The following is a 10,400-nucleotide window of genomic DNA, read 5'->3' on the forward strand; positions in this document are numbered from 1 at the left end:
ATTCAGTACCAGTACTCACCATCCTATCACGCTGCCTGCAGTATTCAGTACCAGTACTCACCATCCTATCATGCTGCCTGCAGTATTCAGTACCATCACGCGCAGTCCAGATTTGTAGCCTCAGAGCAATAGGCTAGACCATCTAGCCTAGGCTCATAGCAGGCTATGGGCATCCATGTTTATGTGTCCATGCTCCATGATGTTGGTACAGGAAGAAAGCACATTTCTCAGAACGCATCCCTGTTGTTAACTGATGCATGACTGTAAATTCTTTCAATTATTATCATTTAATTTTACACCAGGCTCCTCAGGACTGTTGGCATTTTGGACTGGAGAATTCTCTGCCATGGGGGCTGTTCTGTGCATTGTAGTGCTGTAAGCACTCCCAGCCCATTCACCCGCCCTCTTTCCCCAACCCCTGTTCCCTGCCCTCTATCATTCCTCCACTCTATTTCCCAGCCTGTTCCCATGGCCCCGGGGAGTTGAAACACGGAAAGTCCCAAGTTTCACAAAAACCCCCCAAGTTCCCAGTGGAGGAATAATGGTGGAAACCCACCACGGCTGTATTAATCATGGTTACATAACTATAACCATTGTGTTTTGAGATATATCCATTGTCAACCAAGACTGTATTAATCATTGTTACATAACCGTAACTATTGCTGTATCCATGACTACCCAAGCTGTAACCTCCCTAACCAGCCACATTTCACTTCTGTAGTATGCTTGCACAAAAATATATAAGGCAACTTGCCCTCTTCTAAGGGGGAACTGTCTCTTAAGACAGTCCCCTGTGCAGATTCAATAAATTTCTGATCAATTGCACTTAAGGGGGGTCTGACTCTATATTTTCAGGTCTAGAGGTACAAAAGTAGGATGTTTACAGCAGCATCCCTGGGTCTACACACTATATGTCAGCAAGACAACCTCCCCCATACAGTTGTGACAACCAAAAATGTTTCCCCCAAACATTTCTTCTGGGGGAAAAATTGCCTGCCTTTTAGAACCACTGATTATATAGATCTCAATTATATGAAGAAAGAGGGGAAGGTGCCTTGAGACCAGTCACAATATATCTTCAGAACTCTGGCGCAGCTGTGACTCCACCACATCTTGGGATTTCTAACTCCCAAAGGGCAAGGAAACAGGGAAGAAAGAATAGAGGTAATAGCTGGTCCATCTACTGTGTTCCAAGAACCATTATGAATGGCAATTAATTGTACCAACCAGTTGGCAGCCCAAATTCATACTTTAACTGAATTGGTTATGGAAACAGTTACCTTTTGAAGCCCAGGTGAGAATGGAACGGGTGCATAAGTTTCACAATCTTTTGTGTTGGCCATACGTAAAAAGATAAGTATAATTCAATCTTTCACCTAATACAGATATAGTTAGATTTGCTCTTGCTATGGTTATAGTCTGGCCAGAAGCACAATTTAGGATGACATATGCATCTGTGCAGCAGACATTCATTCCCTAGCTTCCCCGGGGTTATTTCTGCATCAGATTTAATTCATTAGACTATATTGGACTGAAATCCCACTTTGTCATGTCTCCCTTCAGAGTTATGTTCATAGATAAATGGCTTCTAGCATTAGTCTTCTAGAGAAAAGTCACAGGATAAACCAGCCCATACTGATGACAGCCAGCATGGAGAATGTTTAACCCTTTGGAGAAAAAAATAAAGAAGCACAGCGGTTCATTCCAGCCTGAAATTATGCCTGTAATGTCAGGCCTCATCTAGACAGTTTATTAAAAGGGCTAGTTCTGTAAAATTTGAATTCCATCAAAAGGCTGATTCCCCAAGGCCATAGGTTCACCAACCCTGGGAGAGTCAGAAAGAGCCTTTCCAGGGGGAATTTTCTAGAGGACAGAGCGGAAAGAACAGAAAAGCAAGATTCACAAAATGCTAAGAATCTGTCACAGACCCACAGATAGGAGATGAAGCTGAGGACATGTTTGTAACATTCACATGAACAACAAGCTGAATATGTTTATAAAATGTAAAGTACCAGGGAGTTTGGGGCAAGGCTGCCCACCCTCTTCATGAGCTTAGTTTACATATGTTTGAGTGCAGTTTTCAGGAACCACAGAAACAGTAATCAAAAGCAATGATACATAAAAACATTCTGATCTGTGCCCCTTACCCCCGCCATCAGTAGAGCTAGAGAAAGTAACACAGCTCAGTGCAGGGCTCCCTGTGTCCTATCTCTAGGGACAGATGCAGAACTATGATAATAAATCAAAGCCCTCTACTGACATCCCAGGAGACTCTTGTGATGTTCCACATCAGAAGCCACCTGGAGGCTGGCTGTGGGGTGATGTTTAAATACTGGACCCAGGGCACGACCCACCAGAGGATGATCTCTCCCTCCTGTAGAAAGTCTTATTATTTCATGCATGTATTTCCTGGGGGCCTCTTGGTGGTGGGGTTACCTGCAAACACTCCAGCTGTCTCTTCTCAAGTGGTCCTAGCCTCTCTTGGCCTGGGATTAATGTAAGTTCTTATTACCTGACAGGCCAGAAAGCTGATGAGCTCTGAGGACACTGGGCAGGATATGGAAGTTGGTGGGAGTAGAGAGGAACATAGCATTGGATGTCATGAGAGCAGTAAGAAATGTGAGACCAGGAGAGGGTGTGTGAGAGAGGACGTGTCTGTAGGAGATCTAGGTCAAAATTCAACCTGAGCAAAGAAACAAAGGACTGGGGATGACATTTGTTTTTAACCTGTGGCTCCTAGAGCCTGTGCACCAATTGAAGACATGAAAGTATCCTTTCTGAGTCTCCTTTTCTCCTTCTTAAGGACTGGGGTGCAAGACATGCATGTTCCTACAGAAATGTTGAACATGTCAGCAAGAGGGCCTAGTGAAGAGTGAGCGCCAGCCCCTTCCTTCTCTTACAGGCCCTGCACATGGTGGGAGGACCAGCAGGTGCCATACACCCTCATAAACACTCAGCACACTCCCCTATCCTGACCCAGGGAGCCCACTGAGGACATCCTCCTCCCAGCCCAGTGAGGACCATCATCATCCAGGCCCACCTAGCTGTCTCGGAGAGTCAGCTTTGAAATCACCTCAAGGACTAAGAAAAGTTTGTCAAAACTTTTTGATTTCCTTCATAATCCCAAATGGATTTTTATGCCTACATTTACATAAAATTCTTTTGAGTAGGCATTGGATCGTGAACCGTAGAAAATCCATCATGACCACTGGAAAAATGCTTTATATGCTGCTTAGCAAATGGGTTTGTAAAGTTTAATTTTGTGAGAGTGAAAACCATATTCTTAGAAGCTGAGTGAAGTGAACGCACCATAAAATGAGAAATTTCGGCAGCAGTAATGCAACCATCATACTAAAAACTTTATTTTCACCTCTGATTTACAGATTACATTCAGATGTGATAGGAAGATAAGAGAGCTAGTAGAATATCCAGCAGCCAAAAGTTTTGATTTTATATATACTTAGCATGCGTATGTATATAAAATCTCATAGTATAATCCAGAAACAAAAGTGAAGTCGGCCACCATAGTGATGGCTGGAAAGTCTAAATGCTTTCTATTAGGCACTGATGATAAAGCACATTCAATTACATTCAAATGGTTTAAATCCAAAATTACTCAAAGAGATAATTTAGATGCCATATTTAATATTTTTAGAGCACAGAGAAAGGCATTCTAGAAAATATATTTCTCTCTCTCTCTCTCTTAAAAACACCTTTAGTTTGGTATAATTGACAAACAAAAACTTGTATATATTTGTTGAGATGTTAAAAATATATACACCTGTGAAAAGATTGCCTCTGTGACAGGATGAATAATGGCCCCCAAAGATGGCCTCCTTCTAATCCCCAGAAGCTGTGAATATATTACCTTACGTGGTATAAAAGGGACTTTGCAAATTTAAGTTAAGGATCTTGACATGGGGACATAATCCTGGGTTGTCCAATGTCATTGCAAGGATCCTTATGTGTGAGAGAGAGTGATGTGGCACAGGAAACAGAGGTTGCTGTGATGCAGCCACAGCCAAGGAGGGCTGGCAGCCTCTGACGCTGGAAGAGGCAAGTAACAGGTTCTCCCTTGGATGCCCCAGAAGCAACCAGTTCTGCTGATGCTTTTGAGTTTAGCTCCATAAGACCCAACCTGGACGTCCTGAATTATAAGGAATAAATTTGTGTTGTGTTAAGCTACTAACATGGTGTATGTATACACACACGTATATTTTTACATATAATATCTGTTTCTCTCCCTGGAGTTTATGGGCTTCAGTCCTTGAGGTACAGAGTAGAAACCAGAAGCTAGAATTCTTTCTGTATATCATGCATAACCTGGAAGCCAACACTATGCATTTCTGCTTTGTCACCCTCTTAATGACTTCTCCATTTAGGGCTTCTCTATTTACTCAGTTTGGTAAGGAAATATCCTTTGTTCCTTATAAGAAAAACATTTCTGTTTAAGAAGCTAAAATTATCCCCAAAGTAATTAAAATCCCAGTTTTCTCACCGCCCACTGACCACCCTACTTGCCTCCCAGAGCTGGGGGTGGTGCCGAAGGCAGCAGGCTCTGGGTGCCCATCAAATCCCAGCTCTGCAGCTCCTACCTGTATGGCTTTTCTCAGTTCCCTTGCTCCTTTCTGGGCTTGTGTTTCCTGATCTGCAAAATAAAGTTGATGATACAGCATGAGATAGGCCTCAGAAGATTTTTTGAAAAATAAAGGGTTAAAAGCCCCTGAAACATAAAGGCAGCCTCTGGAATATGATGCCCTAGGGGAAATTCAAAAATGACAGCAACCCCATCCACTTCAGCAGGTGCCCCTGGAATTCCATTCATGAGTCTTTCTTACTGTAAAGTAATTCATCTTTCTCCACTCTCTTATTTAGCATCTCAAAAAGTTCATAAAAGTCTGTGTTAGCCATGAAAAAGGGTTTATTTTAGACTTTATCCTGATGGCAATTAGAAGGCATGACAGTGATTTGAGCAGAAAAGAGACATCCCCAGAGGCTGCTTTTATAAATGATTACTCTCATGCAGTGTGAAGAAAGGCTGTGATGTGTGGCCAATCAACCAGAGAACAAGAACTCTATCAGGAGGCTGTGCCCATAATTGTGGCAAAAGATGCCCGTGGCCTCAGTTCCAGTAGTAGCAATAGGGCATGAATTATCATTATTGTTATAGCTAGTGCTTCTTGGTGATCCACATGTAAGGAATGATTGCAGGAAAAGAACTTGGCCAAGTAAACAGAATGGCAAGAGGAGACTGTATTGTCCCAGAAGTAAAGAAAAACATGGTTTAAAAAAACTTTTTTTTTAATTTTTTGATTTCAGATTATTGTGAAGGAACAAACAACCAGGTCACAAATTTTGAATTTGTTAGGTAGAGTCCCCCTTGTAGTTGTGTCCTTCATCCAAAAGGTGTGCCATACACTCCTACCTTATGCACTTTAAGAATTAATTTTTCTCCTAAGTGTGTGAGATCATCTATTAGCTTTATAATAGTATTCATTTGATACTTGCTATTGCATTCTTGTGATACTTTACTAAGAAGAATGTATTCCAACTTCATCCAGGTTAATACAAAAAAATGTAAAATCACCATCTTTTCTCACAGCTGAAGAATACTCCATGGTATGCATATTCCATAGCTTGTTAATCAATTCCTGGGTTGATGGGCATTTAGGTTGTTTCCACATCTTGGCAATTGTAAATTAAGCTGCAATAAACAATCTAGTATATATGTCCTTATGATAAAATGATTTTGTTTTCTTCTGGCTAGATTCCTAGTAGTGGGAGGTCTAATTTGAATTCTTTGAGGATTTTTCCATACTTCTTTCCAAAGAGGCTGTATTGGTTTGCAGTCCCACCAACAATATAAAGGTGTCCTTCTCTTTCCACACACACACCAGCATCAGCAACTCTGAGGCTTTGTGATGTGAGCTATTCTCACTGGGATCGAGTTCTACCTTTATTGCCTTGTAGTCTGAGAATATACAAGGTATAATTTCAATTCCTTTAATTTTCTCAAGGTTTGATTTGTGACTAGGATATGATCTAGTTTGGAGTAAGTTCCATGGGCTGACGAGAATGTGTATTCCTCAGCTTTGGGATGGTGGGTTCTATATATTTCTATTAAGCCCCTTTGTTCCAGCATTGTATTTAAGTCCCTCGTATCTTCATTTAGTTTCTGTTTAAATGATCAGTTCAACCAGAGGGGTGTTAAAGTCCCCAGGTATTATGGTGTTATAGGATATCATATTGCTCAGACCAGTCAAGGTCTGTTTCATAAATCTGGGAGCATTTAAGTTGGGTGCATAAATATTTAGAATTGAAATGTCCTCTTGATGTATTGTTCCCTTGACTAGTGTGGAGCAACAATCCTTGTTTTCTTAAATTTAGTTGCTTTAAATCCACTTGAATCTAAGAATAAGATTGCTACCCCTCCTTTCTTCTGATTTCCATTTGCCTGAAATATCATTTTCCAACCCTTTACTCTGAGACTTATTTTGTCTTTCAGGGTTAGATGTGTTTCCTAGAGATAGCATATGGATGGCTTGTGGTTATCCAAATGACCAGCCTGTGCCTCTTCAGTGAGGAATTTAAGTCATTAACATTTATTGAGAGATTTAATAAGTGTGGTAGAGTTCTACTGATCTTTTTTGTGAAGGTCTATTGATTAGTTTTATCCTTTGAACCACTGTGGAAACTAGGTTGTTTACTTTAGTTTCTGGGTGTTTACTTTCTGGTGGTCCATTGTGATGTTCAGTGTGGAGAATAGGCATAAGTATTTCCTGTAGAGCTGCTGGTCTTGTTGTGGAGAATTTCCTCAATGTTTGCATGTCAGTAAAAGATTTGATTTCTCCATTGATTTTGTAGCTTAGTTTAGCAGGATACAGAATTCTGGGGTGAAATTTGTTTTGTTTGAAGAAACTAAAGATAATTGGCCATTCTCTTCTGGCTTGGAAAGTTTCCGCAGAGAAGTCCATGGTCATGTTGATGGATCTGCCCCATAGGTCAATTGGCACTTACTCCTGGCTGTTTGCAGAATTTTCTCTTTTGTCTTGACTTTGGATAGGTTCATGACAATGTGTCTTGGAGATATTCTATTTGCATTGAGATGATCTGGAGTTCAATATCCCTCTAAAAGGAGTGTTTCAGAATCTTTAGTCATGCATAGGAAGTTTTCATTTATGATGTCCTCTAGTAGTGCTTTAGGGTGTTCTTCTTCCTCTTCAGGGATACCGATGATTCATATGTTTGGAATGCTTTATGAAGTCCCATAATTCTCTGACTGAATGTTCTGCTTTCTCCGTCTTCTTTTCTGCCTCTTTAACTGCCTGGGTTAGTTCAAAAGCTTTATCCTCTAGCTCTGAGAATCTTTGTTCTCTGTAGTCTAATCTGTTATTGATGCTTTCTACTGCATCTTTAAGTTCCCTAATTGACTCCTTTAACTCCATAAGTTCCACCATATCTTTTCTATATTCTTCATATCTTTCGTTTGAGTTTTGGTTCTATTTTCCAGTTTCTTGTCAATTCCCTTTATTATATTTGCCATCATATTTTAAATTCCTTTTCTGTAATTGCCATTAATTCTCTTTTTTAATGTTAACTATTATTTTATTATTTTTTAAGTTCAATATACAAATATCCATTGTATACCATTAACAATTAGAAAATTAAACATGACAACACATGTAACACAACACATGACAACACAAAATATGAAATACATATAAATAATTCTTCAGAAATATATAGTATTTCTTCATAGAAAACTTCTCATTAATATTGAAAATATAAAAAGACAACATGTCTATATATATTGCAAAATTATTATTAATGATTTTTTGTATTTGCTTAGATATTCCTTCTGTTATAACTCAAGTTATTATCTTTCTAGGCATATCAGTATACCACATAGCAAATTCAGTTTGCTCTGGGGGTTCAGAAGGATTGTAGCAAACAGCTGACCCACTGGGGTCACACTTATCTGATATTGGGTATTACTATATATGCAAGTACCTTCAGGCTTTCCTGTATATTCATAACAAGAGTAAAAAAAATAACACAATTTTGGCAGTTTGTCTAGTTTGGGTTATCTTTTGGATACATTTTTCACAACCTTCATCATGTCTTACCCCTAAGATTAAAGAAGGAAGGTGAAAACTCCAAAGCAAAGAATCAGTAATCAGTCCCATTTTGCTACTGCTCATCCTCGAGCTTCTGCTGCATATAGACCAGTCAGCTCCTGGTATGTGACTGGAGCAGGGATATAGTCTGTAAGATGATAGGGATGCTCTGAGTGTCGTTGGACTGTCCGCTCCCATCGCTTAATTATTTATAGGTGGAATCCTCTACAATAGCCACTTTAAGATCCCCTGAGGGAGTGCTATATTCTGGTTTTTCATGTTGCCAGAATTTTTGTTAGTTCCAAGTGTTTTTCTTCCTGTTCACATCCTTCCCCTACTTTTTCCTTCTCACTTCTTCCTTCACTTTAAATTACTGTGCCTCAGAGCTTAGGTGTTGAAGTGTCCTTTGGTATAAGGCCAAAAGGAAGATAAGGGAAGAGAGAGAAAAGAGAAAGAAAAGAAAAAGAGAAAGAGAAAACAAGGAAGGGGGGAAGGAAAGAATTGAAGAAAAGGAGAGGAAAAGGACAGTGAGATAGAGAGTAACAGGAGAAATGGTGGTATTTGCGAGGGTGCTTTGACCACACCCTCAGCTCTGGGACTTTGGGGAGCCAAGCTTGGTGGGTCCCTTGAAGTCAGGAGCTCCTTACCAGCCAGGGAAATATCAAGACCCCATCTGTGACAAATATAGTAAGAAATTATCAGTATGTCACAGTTGGGACTTAACGATACCATCTTTCCAAAGGCCAAAGCTAGAAAGACACCCAAGACCTCCCCCATGGGTGGCCTTCCAACAGTGGCAGTTCCCCACCACCAGCCAAGCCCATGGGAGAGTTACCTCACTGGGTGTTCAACCCCAGCCACTGGATGCTATTTGAGTCCACTCACTGCTCTAGCAAGCAGCCCAATCCAAAATCAAAATACTGCAGGATGGACCTTTTGCTCCCCCAGGCCTCTGTGGGAGAGCTGGCTAACTGGCCAACCTCTTCCCATACCAAGCACCTATCTTCCACCTTGGTTTTCTCAGCTCTAGACCTCCTCATTGACTCTTGAAGTCTCCTGCTGCTTCACTGTGCCCTCAGAGTGATATTTCTGTGCAGATTCCCCAGCCAGAGATGGGTAAAGTCCACTTGCCCTTGTCTCACCATGAATAGCCAGCAAGGAGAGGTCTCTAGTCTGCCATCTTGCTCTGCCCTCAAACATGTTTTAAGGAGGAAGTAGACAACAATGTGGAATTCTCTTAAATCAGCAAAGAGAGGCTAGAGAACATAAGGTAAGCTCTTAGACTGACAACCCCTGAAAAGCCCCCCACTCTTTGGGTGACCTGTACCCACACCTACCTGTTTGTGATTCCCGTAGTGAGGCATATGAATGCTCCTAGGAGAAGGGCTCATTACAATTCTTTTTTTTTTTTTTTTTTTTTCTGAGACAAAGTCTCACTTTATCACCCTCAGTAGAGTGCTGAGATCCTAGCAACTTCCAACTCCTGAGCTTAGGTGATTCTCCTGCCTCAGCCTCCCAAGTAGCTTCTTATCTAAAGGACAATCTGTGGTCATCAGACTCCAATCACCAGGGTCTCCTTCCCTGGCTGTGTGATGGGATGTCAGGTGTGAAAGATGTGAGTGAATGGGGAGTGGCAGACTCAGAATATGAGTTGAATGTCTCTTTACTAGTCCTCACTGTTACTCTCCTGCTAGTATTTAGCAGGTGGCTCCAGCACTGGCTATGGCATGGAAAAGATGGCACAGCATACCCTTCCACAATGGCCCAGCTGTCTAGGACCCTTGTGTTCCCCATAGAGGGTGACACCAGTTGTATGGAATGAATTTGGCACCAGGAGTGAGGAATTCTTTGCTGACTTACATGCAAACAAGCTGGCACCCTCCTTCTCTGATTGTTGGGGGCACTGGCTTAACACCACCAGCCGGTGCAGACTCTGAATATTTACTAAGGGACCAGCTTCCCCGGAGTGCCCCATGTAGACCAAGACTCCAAAGCTACTGAGGTTCACTGTCAAGAGCGTCTCCAACTTTCAACAGCTAGAAAACCTCCAGGAGGTGAAGTGACTCCTAAAGGTCCTCACCCTGATTGCAACTGCCCCTCAGAGGGCATAGTGTTGGGATGACACCTGGAAGCACCCACATTCAGGCCCACTCCCATCTGCCCTGTTCTCTCAGTTTGCACCTAGATCCCTCCCTTCTGTGTGCTCTTGGACTCAGGATCCAGAATCTTTGAGCTGGATGAGGCTGCAGAGACTCTTGAACCCATCTCTTCATTTAGCAGATG

Source organism: Otolemur garnettii, unplaced genomic scaffold (genome assembly GCF_000181295.1).
Source record: "Otolemur garnettii isolate 467f Iridium unplaced genomic scaffold, OtoGar3 scaffold00079, whole genome shotgun sequence".
Lineage (NCBI taxonomy): Eukaryota > Metazoa > Chordata > Mammalia > Primates > Galagidae > Otolemur > Otolemur garnettii.